Source organism: Sapajus apella, unplaced genomic scaffold (genome assembly GCF_009761245.1).
Source record: "Sapajus apella isolate SASKATOON/1434 unplaced genomic scaffold, GSC_monkey_1.0 scaffold87, whole genome shotgun sequence".
Lineage (NCBI taxonomy): Eukaryota > Metazoa > Chordata > Mammalia > Primates > Cebidae > Sapajus > Sapajus apella.
The window spans coordinates 7,210,966-7,232,221 of record NW_022437027.1 but is presented as its reverse complement, the minus strand read 5'-3'; the positions used below and the strand labels follow the sequence as shown (position 1 = coordinate 7,232,221).

Genomic DNA, 21,256 nt, shown 5'->3' with positions numbered 1-21,256 from the left:
TGATATAATCTTATTTTTACTGCTTTTCTCTTTAAGGCTACCAGTGTTGTCTTTTCTCTGCTGATTTCCCCTCATTGGAAATTAAAGATAGATAAAATATCCATTGCTTATTTATAGGTGAATTTAGGCTTTTGAATCCATGAGGAATAGCTGAGATAATCTTCCAGGAACTTCTGGAGCCAAGGCAACATTTGTAGCTAAAATACCATGTTTATTGGCAACTGTACTCTTTTACGATGCTAGTGTTTCAATTACGTAGTGTGTTTAAAAGGCTGTTGTGGCTACCTCAAAATATAAACATGATATGCAACACTACATATATAATACAATCAGTTTTAAACAACTGATTTATAAATAGACTTAGGGTGCTCAAGCCTCCTGCAAGATGAGCACTGCCTGTGTTCTTCCTTCTGCTTCCTTTATTTCAGTTGTATGTCTACCAACTTCCTCCTCCTTCTACACTAGGAGAAATTGCACTGTTTCCAATATCTTTAACATCTGCTATCATGATGAGAAAATATATTTTCTGGATTTGAAATACCTTCTTCATTCATTTTTTTAAATGGCGGAAATAAATTCATAGTGTTTTGAGTGCAGTTTTCTTCCTGCTGTTATTGCTGGCTCAAAATCCAGCAGCATTTCAGAGTTATTTCTGAGCTCCATGATGGAAGTTCCATTTCTATTTTATTCAAAGTGTTATCCCAAGTGTCTAGCACAGTGCCTGGAGCAGTGTCCTCCCGAGTGTGTAGCACAGTGCCTATAACATTTATTTAGTGGATGTAGACCAATACTATTAGATAATTCTCATTCCAAAGATTTAGTGGCATGAAAAAATAATGATTAATGCTCTACTCCATGCTAAGTAAATGAAGTGCAAATTGTTAGAGTTGTTCTTTAGTTTTCTTCCAAATATAGGGAACTTTCTGAAATTAAAGGAGCATTGAATAATGAGTTTTAATATATGTTATTGATCATAATAATATGTAATCATATAACCAAATAAGATAACACAAGCCAGTAGTTTTCTTATTCATCTTTTGTTCTTTAAAAAATGACAGGAAGGTTAGAATTAGAGATAGAATTATATGTCGAAACAGTCTTCTTCAAACCAGCAGTGTAATTTACTGAGATATCTTCTGTAATCCTTAAATTCTATATTGGTGCTACCAAGGTGCAACTCTTGAGCTAAAACTGCCTCTTGATAAAGGATGCTGGTTCTTGCTGCCAGTGTCATGTTTGCCCATTTACAGTGGAATATACAATATAGTACCTGGGATGGTGAAGAAGGGGAAGCAGCAACTTTAAAGTAGCTGTGGATAAACCTACAGAAACAGACTATTCTCTTTCTTCCAGATTGCATTATTCATTTCCACATGCGTGGTCTTTATCCGCTTTGGGAGTCTGTTTCCTAATCTTCCAAGACTTATCATCACCTGCATATGTCTATAACATGCATTTCTCAGATAGGTAAGATAGAATTAGTATATACTTGGTATAGCAAAAAGGCTTGGTTTTCTTTAAATTATATTCTTGGTTTTTCATGTGATACTGGAGAGAAAGCTTACTATTTCTTCATCTGTAAAATGCAGTACCTGGGCAAGGTAACATTTTGTGAAATTTCACTGAACTTCAAGCTCAGCAAAGTGTGTGTGTGTGTGTGTGTGTGTGTGTGCGCGCGCGCACGCGCGCACGTGTGCATGTGTGTGTGTGTTTATGTCTATTTGCAACGCATCACAGACCTTAAATAAATATAGTTACAATTTTGCATGTTCTTCACATGTACCCCAAAATGTAAAATGCAATAAAATAAATAAATGGGAAAAAAAAAAAAATAAATAAATAAATAAATATAGTTGATCCTTGAACAACTTGGAAGTTAAGAGCACCAACCCCCTGCACTGTCAAAAATCCACATGTAAGTTTTGACTCCCCAAAACTTAACTACTACTTAACTACTAATAGCCTGAGGCTGACTGGAAGCCTTGCTGATAACACACACAGTTGATTAACACACATTGTCTATTATATGCCTTATGTACTATATTCTTACAATAAACTGAACTAGAGAAAAGAAACTATTAAGAAAATCATAAAGTAAAGAAAATATATTTACTATGTATTAAATGGAAGTAGACAATCATAAAGATCTTCATCCTTTGTTATCTTCACCCTTTGTTATCTTCACCTTGAGAAAGAGAGGGAAAAGGATGGGTTGGTCTTGCTGTTCCAGGGGTGGTAGAATTAGAAGAAAATTCACATATAAGCAGACCCATTCAGTTCAAACCTATATTGTTTAAGGTCAACTGTATTTATTACATTGCATCTTATAAGTGACCGTGTTTTGTTTTGTTTTGCTTCTTCATGGAAAAAAATAGTGTTCCATTCAAATGCCTATATGTTTATGAGAAACATTTCAGAACTATGAAAGTTGAATTCAAGGTTTCTTGCAGATTGTGTATACTTTCTGTAATGTTTGTTACAGTATGAGAATACGAGTGGTCTTAAGACTTGAAACTGATTAATTGATTAACTGTTTACTCAGAAAGAAGATATTTCAGTGAGTATTAATCAGAAGGGTTCTAGTAGATGACATAGTTTTGGTAATGAAATTGATATGAGCAATTAACAGCTTTTTCGAAGTTGGCTATGCTGCTACTCTTATTATACAATGATACTGCTTTTCAGAGCAGAAAGCAAATTACTTTAGTCTTATTTTCATAAACCAAATTTTAAATATCCCTTTAGAGAATAGAAAATATGAAAAATATCTGCTTCTCATACCTCTTAACAATATAAATTTTCTTCTTAAGGGGAAATTTATTCCTGCATGCCAATTGAAAGGATAAAAGTTTACCTATCCTTAGTTTCAAAGAGGTAAATGTGCATAAAATTTCCATTCACTGTGCTGGTTACCAAAATGATAAGTCCCTAGATTAATCTTTTAAGAAAAACTCTACCTTGCTAAAAAACTGCAGATAATAATGAGTCATTTTAGTAAAGGAAATAAAGAAATTCTAGTTTTGAAAATGACATATTTGCTACAAGAATGCAAAGGTGATGACATGAGGAAATTTAAAGTGATTTGTTTTCTCTAGTACTCAGCAAATGCAGGCCAAGAGTCTATTTATTCAAATATTTATTTAGTGGTAAATTAAAACTTTTATAAAATTAGGCTAATATTCTTAGAATTCCTGTTAACGTGACATATAAACAAGTTTATAATCTAACAGAGATTAATATTGGTTGAGAAAGATCTTGAGACTTCTTCAAGAGTTCAATTTAATAAAATACTGACTTAGGTAGATATCTGTGAGGAAATATATAATATTTTACCCATGCATGCAAAAATAGTGTATATATTTCTTAGTAGTATGTAGCAGTGACTTCAAAGAACCATAGCTGTCCCTATCAACATATATATTGATGAAGCAATTATAAACATGAACTTAATATGCTAATTATATTTCTATGCAACGCCTCAATTTGTTCTATATACTGCACATATACAAATAAAATTTTAGGTGTATCAGAGAGAGTTAGAAAAGAGCAAATACATGTATGAATTTGATAAGCCTATCCCTTATTTGATAGGTCTTAAAAGATACTTTATCACTGCATTCTTCTAAAGAATGTATTTGTATATTGCAAAACAACCCTGTTTGAGAAGTAGACTATGATCACAGATTTTCTTGCCACTAGTATTTCCTAAGATATATTTGGAATAGAAAACCTGATATTTTTATGGGATTACATATAGTTAAAAAGTAAAAAACAAAACAGTCTTTAAAAAAAAATACTGAGACCTTGGTTTTCAGCCTGGCATGTAAGGAGCTTAGAAGCCACCACTCCATCCTAGCAAAAAAGCAAAAAGCTGAATAAATTAGAAAATTAACCTCTCTTCTTAGAGCCGTCAGAAAAATGAGATTATAGGGCAAACTAGTGCATGAAATATTAGAGCAGCAGTAGATATAAAGAATCACAGCTTAGTGGGACAAAAACCTACAAGGGAAATTTTTGTGGGAATCAGTGCCAGGTAGGAAAACTTGAACTGTATTTGAAAAATTGTTGGAGGTTCAGTGTGGGCAAGTCTACATGTTAAAATCTCCAGGAGGACTCAGTTATGAAAGGGCCTGTGCTTTTGTGAGTTTTACCTCCAGGAGTCTTCACAGTGAATACTGGAGAAAATTCCCCAAGTGGAGAAGAAAAGGAACCATCTTGAAATATGTCAGAGCATTTTGTTGGACTCAAGGCCTGCCCTCAAATGAAACTGTTTTACCAGAGTCTAAACTTTTGGGGTTTTATAGGAGCCTAACCTCTCAAGGGGAAAGGAAATACCTAAGTTCACCCCCCTTTTAGCTTTCCACATAGGCAAAGGAAAATATATAACTTTAGACAATTCAAACCATCCTGTCCACTTTAGGGAACGCAAGGGAACTGAGAACACTGGTGAAGTTGTTAGTCCAGGGGAACAGTTTCACCAAGGAGTGAGACCAAATCATAAGGCTACAGAGTGCTTCCCTTTCCCACACAATTTATCATCATATTACTAAAAGCCTATTTATAGCAGTTTCTTTTACCGAATATATCACAATCTGTCATTCAATGGAAAAGTTGTAAGGCATGCTAAAAGGCAGGAAATACAGTTTAAGATATTGAACAAGCATCAGAAGCAGAGTCAAATATGGCAGTGATATTGGAATTATCAGAACAGAAACTTTTTTAAAACTATGGTTAATACGTTGAAGGTTAAAAAAAAATGACATTCAAGAACAGATGAGTAACATAAATATAGAGATGGCAATTTTAGGAAAGAACCAAAGATAAATGCCAAATATCAAACATAGTGTACAGAAATGATTAAAAATGCCTTTGATAAGCTCATAAGTAGATTGAATATAGCCGAGGAAAAAAGTCTCTGAAGTTAAGGATATGATAATAGGAACTTCAAAACTAAAATGCAAAGAGAAAAAAGACTGGGAAAAAAACAAGAGTATATTCAAGGACTGCAGGAGAACTACAAAAGGTATAATGTACGTGTAATGAGCATACTAGAAAAAGAAAAGAATAGAGGCAATATTTGAAGCAATAATGTATGAAAATCTCCCCCAATTAATGTCAGACACCAAACTACTTCCCTGGAAAGCTCAGAGAACACCAATCAGTTAAGTGCCCCAAAACTACACATGTGCATATTATATTCAAACTTCAAAAAATCAAAGATAAAAAAAAATATTGAAAGAATCCAGGAGGAAAAAAATACCTACAGAGAAGCAAAAATAAGAATTTTATCTGACATATCCTTATAAACCATGCAAATAAGAGAGGAGAGTGAGACATTTAAGATGTTGAAAGAAAAATCCAACTGTGTGCAATTCTGTACCTTGCAAAATTATCCTTGAGAAGTGAAGAAGAAATAAAGACTGTCTTAAAGAAACAAAAATTTCAGAAATTTGTTGCCAGTGGACCACCCTTACAAAAAATGTTTAAAGTTCTTCAGAGAAAGATAAAATGATATAGGTTAGAAACTCATATCCACATAAGGAAAATAAAATTAGGGATATCGTAAAATTTCCCCAACTTGGTAAAGAAAATACACAAAAAACCTGTAGCTAACATCATACTTAATTTTTAGAAACTCAAAGCTTTCCTGCTAAGATCAAGAACAAGGCAAAGGTGTCCCCTCTTGCCACTTGTTTCCTACTAGAAATGCTACCTAGCGCAGTAAGACAAGGGAAAAAAATGAAAACCATACAGATTCAGGAGAAAGTCAAACTGTCTTTGTTCACAGACGACAAGTGTTTATATAGAACATCCAACAGATCAGAAAAAATAACAACAAAAAGCAACCAGAAAAACTGGAACTAATAAGTGATTATTGTAAGGTTGCAGAATACAAATTTAATATTAAAAAAGCCAATCACTTTCCTATCTACCAGCAATAAACAAGTGTAATTTGAATTAAAAACACATTGCCATTTACATTAGCACCCCAATAAATGAAATACCTTTGTATAAATCTAACAAAATATATACATGATCTATATGAAGAAAACTACAAAAGTCTGATGAAAGATACCAGTGAAGTAAATAATGAAGAGATATTTCATGTTCATGGATAGGAAGGCTTAATATTGTCAAGATGTCAGTTCTTCCCAACTTGATCTATAGATTCAGTGCAGTCCCATTAAAAAGCACAGCACAATATTTTATGGATATCAACAAAAGGATTCTAAAGTTTATATGGAGAGACAAAAGAGCAGAATACCCAACTCAGTATTTAAGGAGAACAACAAAGTCAGAGGACTGACAGTGCCTGACTTTAAAGCTTACTATAAAGCTCAGATAATCAATGTGATGGGTACTGGTGAAAGAATATTCATATAGACCAATGGATAGAATAAAGAGCTGAAACAAACCCTTATAAATACAATCAAATGATCTTTGACAAAGGGGCAAAGGCAATAAAATGGAGCAAAGATGGTCTTTTCAATAAATAATGCTGGAAAAACTAGACATTCACATGCAAGAACAAAAATTTTTGAAATCAAAAATGAATATAAACACAGATCTTATATCCTTTGCAAAAATTTAATCGTAGCCCTAAATGTAAAATGCAGAACTATAAAACTCCCAGAAGATAACATAGGAAAAAACCTTGATGAGTTTTGTATGGCAGTGACATTTTTTTTTAGATACAACACCAAAGACATGATACATGAAGGAAGTAATTGATAAGCTGGACTTAATTAAAAGTTAAAACTTCTCCTCTAAGAAAGACAATATCAAGTGAATGAGAAGCAAGCCACAGATGGAAAAATTATTTGCAAAAGCTATTTCTCATAAAGGACTGTTGTCCACAATGTACTAACAACTCTCACAACTCAACAGTTCGTAAATGAGCAACCCAACTTAAAAAATGAGCCAAAAACCCGAACAGACACCTCACCAAAGAAGATACACAAGTGTCAAGTAACCATATGAAAAGATTTCAATTATCATACATTATTAGGATATTCCAAATTAACTATGAGATACCACTACATGCCTGTTGGAATGGCCAAAATCAGAACACTGACGAAACCAAGTGCTGGTGAGAATGTGGAGCAATAGGAACTTTTGTTCATTGCTGGTAATAATTCAGAATGGTTTTGTCACTTTGGAAGATAATTTAGCAGTTTTTTTACAAATATACTCTTACCATATGATCTAGCAATAGCACTCCTTGGTTTGGACTTGAAAACTTATGTCCTGGCCAGGTACGGTGGCTCATACCTGTAATCCCAGCACTTTGGGAGGCTGAGGTAGGCAGATCATTTGAGGTCAGGAGTTTGAGACCAGCCTGACCCACATGGTGAAACCCTTCTGAACTAAAAATACAAAAAAGAAAATTAGCTGGTCATGGCAGTACATGCCTGTTATCCTAACTACTAAGGAGGCTAAGGCAGGAGAACTTGAACCCAGTGGGGGGAGGTGGAAGTTGCAGTGAGCTGAGATCTTGTCACTGCACTCCAGCCTGGGTAACAGAGCAAAATTCTGTCTCAAAAAAAAAAAAAAAAAAAAACTTATGTGCACATAAAAACCTGCACATAGTGTTTAACAGTTTTATACATTATACATTTATACAGTTTGCCAAAACTTGGATGCAATCAAGATATCCTTTAATACGTGAGTGGATAAATAAACAATGGCATATCCAGATAAAAGAATATTATTCATTGCTAAGAAATGAGCTATCAAGCCATAAAAAGACATGGGTGAAATGCATATTATAAAGGGAAAGAAGCTAATCTGAAAAGGCTAAATACTGTATGGTTCCTACTCTATGACATTCTGGAAAAAGCAAAATTACGGAGACAATAAAAAGAGCAGTGTTTTCTAGGGTTTGGGGGAGGGAGGAATGTATATGAAAATTTTTAGGACAGTGAAATGAATCTATGCAATACTACAGTTGTGGATCTATGTCATTATACAGTTGTCCAAACACATAGAATATAACCACCAAGAGTGAACCCTAATGTAAACTATGGACTTTGGGTATCATAATGTGTCAATGTAGGTTTATCAGTTTAACAAATGTACCACTCCGGTATGGGATGTTGATAGTGGGGAAGGTTGTGGGGGTGTGGGCACAGCAGGCATATGGGAACTTTCTGCTGTTTTATTGTGAATCAATTGTACTATAAAGTTTATTAATGTTAAAAAATTTAGGCAATCTGAAAAAAAAAGTTAATCAAATTAGGTGATTATATTAGTCCGTTTTCACACTTCTATAAAGTACTGCCTGAGACAGTAATTTATAAAAGGAAGAGGTTTAATTGACTCATAGTTTAACATGGCTGAAGAGGTCTCAGGAAACTTATAGTCATGGCAGAAGGCAACTTCACAAGGTGGCAGGAAGGAGAAATGAACACAAAAGGAACTACCAAACACAAAACCATCAGATCTCATGAGAACTCACTCACTATGACGAGAACAGCATGGGGGAACTGCGCCCATGATCCACTTACTTCCTCCTGGTCTCTCCCTTGACACATTCGGATTATGGAGATTATAGGGATTATAATTCAAGATGAGATTTGGGTGGGGACACAAAGCCTAACCATATCAGTGATAAAAGTATATCTTTTCTTCTATGGAGTGCTACAGTGTTTCATTTCAAGTCTTCTTTTGGACCTCCATTTTCCAATTTGAGGCCAGGTCCTCCTTAATAGACCCACAGCCTTGTTTGCAATGAAGAATTAACACAAATCTTTCATTAAAAGAAATAGGGGAGGTGATGGGGGTATGTCCATGGGCATTATTCAGTTGCCTTCATCTAATGCCAGTGATACTGCAAAGGCTACAGTGGAAATTCATGTACCTACAGACAGACTCCATCTTTTTCCCAAAGTGTTCAGGATAAAAAGTCTTTTGATTTTATGTGAGGATTTTTTTTTCACCATTTCTCCTCAAAAAATGATATATGCTCTTTATTTGGGAAATGAGTGCTTATAATAGAAAGTAATTTGTAGTCAGCTGTTACACTTAGATGATTTGTGTCACCTCTGACCTGCTTTCTGATAATAGATGACTTCATTCATGGCTCTCTAGGTGACCTGTGTACCCTGACCTGGCATAAACCTAGAGTATTAAGTCACTTCAGTGGCACATGTTTGAGGAAAGATTGACATCCCACTGGAAGACTATCTACAGTGCGATCCTCTAAAGCAGCTGCATTCCTAGTGAGGCATGATTAAGTTTATCCCTCTGTTAGGTTCTTCAGTATTACTTGTCTTGCCCAAGAGGAAAGTTTTTCTAGCATGTAGAGCATCTGGTTTTTACTAAGTGTTTTTCATTTGTTATCTCTCTTCTTTTACTGTTTTTTTCTTGGGAAGTTACAGTAGTTATGCCTTTCTGGTCAGCTGGCTGTTGGCCTATCATAGAAATAGCACTTTCACATCTTCAAGTGTAAGGAATTCAATGCTCCAGCCTTGTCTTAGTTTCTTATCCAGAATCAATGACAAGACTTTCAGTATCGATTGCTCATGGCCTATGGACCTGAGTCAACTTGGCATGAAGGACTTTATATACAAGCTTCTCTAAACGCAGAGTCTGTGGCTTCTTTTTGCCAAATTCCACTTTGTTCAGCGATAACTTTAAAATGGTGATTTGATTTGTTCCTGGTCTAAAAATACTTCCTCATATTCCAAAATCTCAGTATGACTGGAGGAATACAATCATGGAGGAAAATATAAATTATTACATGCCTGTGCTTCTCTGCTGTTGTAGATTCATAAAATATATACAAATGTGTTCTATAATTATTGAGTTATTTTAAGTTTTATATCTTTTTTTGTTTTCCTAGGAAGCAAAATTATGTTTATTTCACAGCTTATTTACTACATTTAGAATCTCATGACACTTAAAAGCCTTTCTAAAGTGTAAATATTCTCTATCCCATGATCACAAACAGTACTTCACATTCTAATTGATATTGCCCTTTTATCATTCTTTTCTTTCTTTCTTTTTTTTTGGAGACAGAGTCTCATTCTGTCACCCAGGCTGGAGTGCAATAGTGGGATCCTGGCTCACTGCAACCTCCAACTCCTGGGTTCAAGTGATTCTCCTGCCTTCGCCTCCCAAGTAGCTGGAATTACAGGCATGCACCACCACACCCGGCTAATTTTGTATTTTTAGTAGAGATGAGGTTTCACAAATTAGCCAGGCTGGCCTTGAACTCCTGACCTCATGTTGTCCACCCCCGTCAACCTCCCAAAGTGCTGGGATTACAGGCATGAGCCACTGTGCCTGTCCTTTTAGAATTCTTTTAACTCAAATCCTCAAATCCTCCATGTGAAGTTGCCTTCCCTGATTATGTACTGTCCTAGTTTAATCTTAATTCTTTGTTTGCCTTTATAAAAGCAAGTTTTAAAATAGTCTCTGATTCGATAAATCATCACTCTTATGCTCATTTATATTTCTACCTAGAATGTTTTAAAGCCTTTAACAAAGTTTCTGCTATGCAATCTCCCTTTCTAAGCTACCATCTACATACTCCTTGGCAATGTCTTTTGTTATGTGGGGCGGGGGAGACCGTTATGGGTGTATGTTTGCCTTCATGTGTATCTGTATGGTAGGGGTTTGTAAATTCTCCATTTAGTCACAGTTACTATGCTTTTAGAGGATTTTCCTTTTCCTGGGAATTTCTTGATGGTTTTTATTTTGTCATGTGATGAAAAATGTATGTCAAAGCACTGTTGCAGAAATAGTGCTTTTCTATTTACTTGAACTCTTCCATCTTAAAGAGCTGGTGATAGACAACCAACTCTTCTTTTATTTTGGTTTCTACAACACACAGGTTGCTAAGCGACTTTAATCCCTTTTAACACAGGACAATCAACAACAACAAATTCCTGCTTTCTTTAGATTCAGATATTTCATTTAGAAGATCTAGCAAATAAAATACAGTTTAAAACTTTTTAAAATGTCTAATTCTGTACAGACCATCTCCTATATCTGTAACACTGCACCAAATATTTTTTACTTATGCTGCTATTTCTTGAGCATTATAATATGCTTATTCATAAGCAATCAACTTGTAAGTAGCAATAGTCGTAACCCCTTCCAGGAAATTGAAGACATGAAAATCCAGCTTAATATGATAATGACAGTTACTCTAATGAAAAATATTATGTCACGAGTTTGTTATAAAAATATTTGTTTGGATTTCTGATTCATTTATATGACCCTCCAACCTTAAGAATGATTGAATTTATAGCTTTTTATACTACTTTCTTCACTTAGGGAGAAATGTATTTAAATTCTGTTATCTTGGTTATTACTTGAAGGTTCAACCTTATACTTTCATTTTTTAATAATGTTAATATTATGAAAATATTTTATGTAATTTATGTATAATTAGAAAACATTTTTTAATATTTCATCTTTAAATTTTTATTTCTTTTGTCAAATTTTCCCCATTATGTTGTTCTCTAGCTACAGCCAAAGTTAATAGTTACATTTTTTTCCAGTGACACATGGTAGATTTGCAAAGACTTCTAACAGTTGCCTAATGCTTTTTTTATCCCTTATTTAAGAATCATGCAAACAACCAGAGCTGATAGGCAGCAGGTGCACATGAGTGTGGCTGTGCTGATGGTTACTGAAAGATTTCCAAGGTAGCTAGTAATTCTGCTACCGTAAGCCACTATAGCTCCTTCCCTATTACTCCCTGGGTCTACCAACAATCCTGCAGCTAGAGTAATAACTGGCAAGTAGGTTCCTCTAGGATTCTCCTCCAGCACTGTGTATCATGCCTTGACATATGGGCTGTTAAATATTTTGATTATCACTGCTGTGTGGCAAAAGAGATATTATCTAAGTCTTCACTTGTTGTTTATTAAACTGCTTTTAAGAATACCAAAATTGCAAGTAGATACTTGGAATTTTGCAGAATGCATGGTTTGTTTTTAACAAACCAGGTAAATGTAACTGTAGTGTTTTCCTGTATGTTTTGAAATCTTTAAAAAATTATTTTTTCATTTGCCTTTCTAAGTAAGATTAAATAAAAATTTCCTTGTTTAAATTTTTAGAATGAAAATTAGAGAATATTGTTACTGAAGGAATGTTTTTTGAAAATAGCAACTGATCAAATGTGAGAAGTTTTATACTACAGTGTAATTTTATTTTGTAGTTTGCTATCTCGTCAAGCATTAGAATTTTTATAATGTATCCTTTGATGTTTATATTGATGATATTAATGTAATGTCTTTTGTCATATGACTTAAAGCATCTTTAGATGAAGATATTATTTGGGCTATAAATAATTTATAAGTGATTTACAAATTCACTCTTTCTATCCATTTTGAAGAAATTGTAAAGTAGGGTTCATGTATACCAAATACTTATCCCCAAAAAAATAGGAAAAATGAAATCCTTTAAAAAATATCTGGGTAAATGTTACAGAATGGAAGCAGTTTTTAAAAAGCACTTAAAGTCTACCAGTTTATTGATCCATAATTTATTGCTGTTATAAATGGATGCAATTAGCAGTACAGTCTAAGAGAACCATGGTAGTAGACTCATTACTTTCAAGAAACCATTACATCATTTTATAATATGAAATTACTAAATATAAGTAATAGAATATATGTTGTAAAAATTGCTTTGGAATCAATAATGAGCATTGTGGCTATCAGTTATAGTTACATATTACAATTTAAGGGATACCCTTTTATAAAGTTTTAATATCACATAAGTAGATTAAAATTAGGATAATTTCATTGATTTTGCTTGTGTTTTTATATCTATTCATTTGTTCAGTAACTCTTTTTCCTTTATATATAGTTTTTGTCTCAAATTTAATAGTATCTAAATCATGGAAGCAAGAAACCTTAAAGCTGGGTTGAAGTGGAAATAATACAATTAAACATCTTACAGTCTTCTCTAGTCCTCAGTTTCCTTAAGTGATCTGCTCAATATCATGAAGTTATGGAGGATGAGAGTAAGAATTAGAACCTGAGATTAATTTATACTTTGTTATGTCTTCTACAGCCTACCCCCTTAGTTTGCCTGTGGTTTTATGGAAGTTATAGGAGAGACACTTTGAGATTCAGTTAAAAACCTAGCTCTCACTAGAATTATTGTTCTGCAGTCAACTATGCAAATACTATCACAAATACCTGAAGTTCCTTGTGCAAGGAAAAGGAAATGACTAATAAAGCATTAAAATCGGTACAAGTTACCTTTCTTTGCTCCTATCTTCCCCTTTAACTCCTTTCTTCTCCTATACTACTTGAAATTTCTAGAGGGGATCTCTAAAATGCCTAGAAGTTAGGAATGGTAAATCTATTGTAGAGAATTATATTTTCTATTTTAGTGGATGAAAAATAAACCATACCCTTAACAGGCTTTTCAAAGTTAAGATTTTGAGCAAAGCTTTCATTGGTCCAGCCTCTGATCAGTGAGGTCAAGTATTAGCAAGTGTTAGAATGTCATGAAAAGTTTGTGTTTCAGATGCAGATTTTTTTTTTGCTTGATTTTTATACAGTATTTTCTTCTGACATGAGATTTCCATCTTGGTTTTTAAAAATAACTATTATTTTTAAAAAATCCCTCATACTTCTTTTTATTTTTGGGAAGTATATAAATTGATCTGATAATCTATACACAATCCCATGTGAATTTATACCTGTACCTCTTATGTCCCAGTCTTTGGTTCTTAAACAATCACTTTGTGTAATGGAAACACTATGGTCAATGCAAACACTTTGCTTCTTAAATAATCACTATGTGTAATGGAAACACAATTGTTTATAACTGGTGGTTGATATTACAGCCTTGTTTGGCAATTGTAGTTATATAAAGACTGTTGATTAGAAACAACCTTGTATGGTGTATACTTGTTTTTATCTTCATGGAATTTTTTCTGCAAACACTGGGTTTTTCATTGGGAGTTACCACTTTGTTTATGTTAGGAGGAGCAGGAAGTGAATACATTTAAGGTCTTTAATTTTCTTCTTAAAGCTTTAACTACTGTAGTGTGTTTTTAAAGCATTAACAGTAGAATAGCCATCAGTGCCAAGTAGCTGACATTCTGAAATAGCACTTCCCTTTGGGCACTGTACAGTTGGGATCATTTACTTGCAGAGAGAGGGGTGTGTGTGTGTGTGTGTGTGTGTGTGCACGTGCGCGCACATACATGTGCATAGAAGAGGAGAAAAACATTTTGTGGACATATCCTGATGAGGTGAGTAATGTGCTGTTTAATGAACTCCAGTCAAACCCTGTTTAAACCTGGAGGAGAATCACATCAAGCAGAGAAGCAGCCAAGGCAGCATTTCAACAGGAAGGAAACATCTATTACTGGGGCTTTGAAGAAACAAGCAGTGAAGGTGTACTAGTATCACAAAGGGAAGGGAAGGACTAAATCCAGCATGATAAACAAAGTCTTTTGTTTGTAACGGAAGTGTTTGATGATGTTTGATCAATGGTGGATCTCTCTCGAAAGGAAAATGCATTTAAACCCCAAATGGAGGATTCCTATATAAGGTGCCTAACTTGTATTGATATATATATATATATATATATATATATATATATATATATATATATATATATGTTTATAGGTAGAGTGACTGGTTTTTAGAGAAGAGGTTGGATTTTTTTTTTCATTTTTTGACATAAAACTTGTCTGTTTCTAGGCTTTGAATTATAGAATTGTTTACCTTTCATCAAAATGAAATGTTTCATTGAATCTCCTACAAGCTTGTGGAGGTCATGAAGCATGTTGAATAAGAGCGCAGGTTCTGGAGGCCCTGCCACCTACAAAGAGTATGCTAAGGCACACAACTGATAGTATTTTGAAAATTAGATGACTTAGAATGCATTAAATAAATTTTGGCAATTTTTATTGTCTTTTTTTTCTCTAAATCTGTTTGGAAAATATTGCAGAAAGTAGATAATACCTTTTTTTTTTTTTTCGAGACGGAGTTTCGCTCTTGTTACCCAGGCTGGAGTGCAATGGCACGATCTCGGCTCACCACAACCTCCGCCTCCTGGGTTCAGGCAATTCTCCTGCCTCAGCCTCCTGAGTAGCTGGGATTACAGGCACACGCCACCATGCCTAGCTAATTTTTGTATTTTTAGTAGAGACGGGGTTTCACCATGTTGACCAGGATGGTCTCGATCTCATGACCTCATGATCCACCCGCCTCGGCCTCCCAAAGTGCTGGGATTACAGGCGTGAGCCACCGCGCCCGGCCCGATAATACCTTTTTAAAACACAATGAATAGTTTATACATATAAAATATATTAGAATATGCTTCCATTTAGGGAACAAAGGAAAATTTTTTTAGGAATGATATTTTGCTCAAAAAGATTGCAACTTTGTTGGTGAAGTGTATTTTATTCAATTAAAAATGTAGATATGTCTGGTCATGGTGGCTCTTGCCTGTAATCCCAGCACTTTGGAAGGCCGACCCAGGTGGATTGCTTGAGCTCAGAAATTCGAGAGCAGCCTGGGTAACATAATGAGACCTCATCTCTACAAAAAATAAACAGAAAATTAGCTGGGTGTGATGGCACATGCCTGTAGTCCAAGCCACTTGGGAGACTGAGATGGGAGGATAGCTTGAGTCTGAGAGGTCAAAGCTGCAGTGAGCCGAGATCATGCCACCGCACTCCAGCCTGGGGAATGGAGCAAGACCTGTCTCAGGAAAAACAAAACAAAACAAAAAATACAGTAGATAGGTGTGTGAAAATGAGAACATTTAAATGTGTTCATCAGCTTAGATTTTTTTTAACCCCCTTCATGGCCCTTATCTTAACCCCTGTCTTCAGCAGTTACCCTTCATATGTTTGTACTGTTTTATCTTCTACATGATTTTTTAAATAACTCTCAATATATTATGTCAGAGGGGAAGCTCAATGTATAAGCTGACTGTATTTTGCATTTTTTTGAGATTTTCTTTTTTTTGTTTGTTTTTTGTTTTTTTGAGATGGAATCTCACTCTCTCGCCCAAGCTGGAGTGCAGTGGCACGATCTCAGCTCACTGCCACCTCTGTCTCCTGGGTTTAAGTGATTCTCTTGCCTCATTCTCCCGCCTCAGCCTCCCGAGTAGCTGGGACTACAGGCTTGCGTCACCATGCCTGGTTAATTTTTGTATGTTTAGTAGAGACAGGGTTTTGTCATGTTGGCCAGGCTGGTCTCAAACTCCTGACCTCAAGTTATCCACCCACCTTGGCATTCCAAAGTGCTGGGATTACAGGCGTGAGCCACCTCGGCCCAGACTTCTTTGAGAGTACTTATCTCATGATCCAAAATAGCACATTAAGCTTCTCTTTCAAAACATGTATATAAGCCTATGAGTCATCATTATGTTTATTCCTGAACATTATCATACTGGAAAATTTCCAAAGCTGGACAAAGTCAGAATTATTGACTACTGAGGAGCTATATTCTCTCAAAAGACTACTTGTTAGGGATCACCTCTTTTTACTAAGGGGCACTGTTTTGGGCATATGAAACTAGAATTCATGTTTCTCCTTGATAGGTTGCCAGCTTGATTCCCAGCCAACCAGATAACTGTTGATAGTGACACTCAGGTTCTCTAGGACTCCCAATCTCGTGCCAGCTCAGACAGGGAAATCCCACTAGACCTGCTCATACCATTCCAAGAACCACAAACACCATCTTGGTGTATTTAAAAGTGTGATACCAACTCAAATTCTGATGAAAACAAGTTCTGTAAAGCTTAATAAATATGTTTTTTACTATTTAAGTTTTGTTTTACTATTTTAAACAGAAAACAAAAGGCAAAAACTCCTCTGCCTTCCGCAGTGTTTAGTTTGTCAGTTGCTGAACTCAGATTTAAGAGTCTAGTCACATACAGGCAATAACCCTCTTCTAATCTTAATAATGTTTCTTTGATCATTTCCTTAAAAAGAAGACGAAATAACCTGTTGACTCCAACCCTGACCTCCTGTACTTCACCTGCCTGATGAATATTTATTTGGAATACATAAGTTTATTCAAATGTATCATGTCAAGAATTTATTTTGTCATTTCAGATTCCTTTCTAGAATTATCTATTATCTGATTAATACCATCATTCTTCCAGACAACCAAACTCAAAAACTTCAACACTATAATTGAGTCTTTTTTCTCCCTAAATTTAAAATGTTACTAAGTGCCATTCATTTCGTTATCAGTAATATTTCTGTTTGATCATTTTATTTCATTTCTTCTGCCACCCTCTCATTCTGACTATCACTTATGATTGAGTACTACAATAAGCCAATATCTTGCATATGATTATTCATAATCTTCTAAATTATAAATAATTTATAATTATTTAGGTAGAACACCTAAATCTTCTACCACTTAACACTCACTGGGATGGATATAATTTTTAAAACACACAATAATAGATGTCGGTGAGGATGTGGAAAAATTGGAACCCTGACACATTGCTATTGGAATATAAAATGGTGCAGCCACTTTACAAAAACAGTTTGGCAGTTCCTTAAAAGATTAAGCATGGAATTACCATAAGACCCAGTAGTTTCATTCTTGGAGATTCCACTACCAAGAGATTTGAAAACATATGCCCACACAAAAATGTATAAACATTGTATATCCATGTTTGTTGCAGCATTATTCACAGTAACATAAAGATTGGAAGCAACCCAAATGCCTATAGATGGATGAATGGATAAACAGAACATCATATAGACATACAATGGACTATTATTCAACCTTAAAGAGGAAGGAAATTCTGACACATGCTACAAAATGGATGGATCTTGTATATATGATGCTAAGTGAAATAAGCCAATCACAAAAGGAAAAATATGATTTCACTTACATGAGGTACTTAGAATGGTCAAATTCATAGAGCGTTACAGTAGAATAATGATTGCCAGAGTCTGGGAGAAGAGGCAAATTGGAAGCTATTGTTTAATGAGTATAGAGTTTCTGTTTAGGATGAAAAAGTTGTGGAGATGGGTGGCAGTGATGGTGAATATGAATATACTTAATGCCACAGGGTAGCATACTTAAATATGGTTTCAATGGCAAACTTTGTTACATATATTTTATCACAATAAAAAAGCTTCACATGAATATTCAAAGAAGCATTATTTATGAGGCTAAAACTGGTAGTAACTCAAAAGTTCATCATTGATAGCTAAAGGAAATATGGCATATAAATACAGCAGACTATTAGTCTTAAAACAGAATGAAGTACAGACACATACTACAACACAAATGCACCTTAAAAACATTATACTAAGTGAAAGAAACCAGACATAAAAGGACACATTTTGTATGATTTCATATATTTAAAGTCATTCAAATTAGGTAAATCCATAGAGACCGAAAGTTGATTAGTGGTCACCAAGGCCCAGGGGAGGAATGAATGAGAACTGGCTCCTAATGGGTAGTGGATTTTTTGGGGGGAGGGGGACAGAGTGATTAAAATGTTGTGGAATTTGATAGTGGTGATAGGTGACAGTGGCATAATTTTTTAAAATATATAAAACCTACTGACTCATATACTTTACAAGGATGAATTTGATGGTATGTGAATTATATCTCAAAATACCCCTTAAATCTTAACATGACTTTCATGATGCCATGTTTTTTTTCATATATATATAATTGCACTTTAGGTTTTGGGGTACATGTGAAAAACATGCAGGATTGTTGCATAGGTACATACATGGCAATGTGGTTTGCTGCCTTCCTCCCCATCACATATATCTGGCATTTCTCCCCATGTCATCTCTCCCCAACTCCCCACCCCCCACTATCCCTCTCCTAGTTTCCCCCCACAGACCTCAGTATGTGATGCTCCCCTCCCTGTGTCCATGTGTTCTCATTGTTCAACACCCACCTACGAGTGAGAACATGCAGTGTTTGATTTTCTGTTCTTGTGTCAGTTTGCTGAGAATGATGGTTTTCAGGTTCCATGTTTCTACAGAAGCAGCATGGCCCAGTCTCAGCTTACTCTTTCTAGGCATGTGGCTTTGAGGAAAAATCAAGAGACCTCCCTTCTTACTCTGTAAAATGGGAATAATAATAATGATCTGACCAGATTTTTTTGAATATTAAATGAGATGACATATGTAGTGCATCTAGCATAGTGTCTGGCATTTACCAAGAACCCCTGGAACATGAGCTTCAGTGGCTTCCGATACTATTCCAGATACTATTTCAGGATATTCTAATACTATTTCCATGTATTCAGGAAAATGGACAACTCCTTTAGCCATTTTATCAAAACTCTTTATTTAGATTCTGTTTCAAATCTGTCTTTCCAAATTTTTCTTATGCACCTTTGTAGACAACCTTCAGTCAGAGTGAACTTTTTAATCTCCTCCAATCGGCTGCAGCCCTATCATTGCCTCAAAACAATGCTCTCTCCTCATTCCCCTTTTCTCCCTGCCCTTAGAACTCAGTGGACTTCTCTCATGTGTTTAACTTTCTCCCTTATTTCAGTGCATAGTCATCTCCAGGCATTTGTAGCACTCAATATTTTTACCACATCTTCGAACAATTAAGTCTTACTTGGGTTATGTTTTTAAAGTAGGTATCTTATTAGATGGTCCTTTTAAAGTGTACATCCAGTCTCTTCTGCTAATTTGAAACCTTGAGCACAGAAACCACGTTATAATGTTTTACCTTTTTCATAGTACTTAGCATAATACCTTGACAGGGTATATACTGAATAAATACTTGGTATTTCTGAGTTTAGTTATTGTTACATCTCATCAAGTACAGGGACTTAGTGATTCCCAATCCTGACTTCACTTTGAAGTCACCTCGAGAATATGGTTTCCTAACTCAACAAGTCAATCTCTGAGCACAATTCCTCAGCTTCGTACCTAGGTGATACTCTTGTAAGCCACACTGTGAACCACTGTATTCAACAGATGAAGTAATATAAGCCACTGATTCTTAAGCCTCATTGATTATTGCAGTGAAGATGTGAAGACCAAAGATGCTTTGGGCATTGCAAAGTGCTCTACAATTATTAGAATTTTATTACAGTACATTTGAGAGCATCATTGCTTTGAGAGAGATGCTATAAGTTTTTTTTTTTTTTAAGTTTTTTTTTTTTTTTTTTTTTTTTAAAGACGGGGTTTCACCATGTTGGTCAGGCTGGTCTTGAACCTGCCTGTCTGCCTCGGCCTCCCAGAGTGCTGGGATTACAGGCGTGAGCCACTGCACCCGGCAATCCTGTAAGTTTTTTTAACAGCCACAGTGGAATGGAAATATTCAATTATAGGCACCTAACACCTTTTAAACTCTTTATATCAGATGTATATACCCTGTTCCTTTTTCAACTTAAAAGTATTCAAATTTTGTCTTCTCTAGGCTGGCAAACATTCAGCAGCACACCCTCTCAAGATTGTTTACTTGCCTTTGCTTCTGTTGAGTGACAACGCTTGGAAGCAGAAGATGGGCTCAGCAGCAGCCAACAGGACATGATCAGGAGGAGCAGTAAGGGACTGAGCTGCTGGTAAGACAGTAGAGACAGTTGATGCTTGCTTTTCAAGTAGAAATTTCTTCCTAATTTAATGGCTAATCTCTCTCCCAAACTTCAACTCCAAGTTACCCTGCACCCTCTCAAGTACTTTTCTTTATTGTCTATGCTTAGGACACATCGATTAGATTGTGAGATTTGTGAATTTGCTAAAGTTTTGTGCTGACTTACGTATATCTGTATTTTTGGGGAGAAAGATAATTTTTATCAATTCTCAATGTCTATGGAGTTTTTAAAAAGAGGTAAGAATTATTCAAATATAACTATAAGCAGAGGGAAATACAATATCTATAACCAGTTGTTACAATATTTAGCTTCTCCACTTTCCATCACTTGTAGCCACTTTGTCTCAATTTTGTTAAGGAACAAATAAATGATATTTGTGGCTATTTGCTGATTGACAAGTGAGTACCTACTACAACTGGCCAGTCAGTTGTATGACAATTTGGTGGCATGGAACTAGTAGAGAACTAAATCATGGAATGGCAGATCGCATGAGCAGTTATGTGATTTTACATATACTTTGTTTTTAATAGATAGAGTCTAACTATGTTGCCCAGGCTGCTCTCAAACTCCTGGATTCAAACCATCATCCTGCCTTAGTCTCTTAAAGAACTGGGATTACACATGCGTGCCCCAGGCTCAGTTCATATGATTTTCTGAAAATACAAAAGAGACAGACAGGGAGAAACAAAATACTTTTTTAAAAATCATGTTCTTAAAATTA

At 35.1% G+C, this 21,256-nt stretch overlaps 1 protein-coding gene across 5 annotated transcripts in view; it reads left to right on the top strand.

Moving 5' to 3' along the window:
* Positions 1 to 21,256, top strand: part of TET2 (tet methylcytosine dioxygenase 2) — a 135,905-nt gene that overhangs the window by 24,890 nt on the left and 89,759 nt on the right. For all 5 annotated transcript variants that reach the window (XR_004261732.1, XR_004261734.1, XR_004261733.1 and 2 more), the window contains exon 2: positions 20,361 to 20,505. The gene's annotated coding sequence lies outside the window, so the exon portion shown is untranslated. The remainder of the gene's footprint in view (positions 1 to 20,360; positions 20,506 to 21,256) is intronic.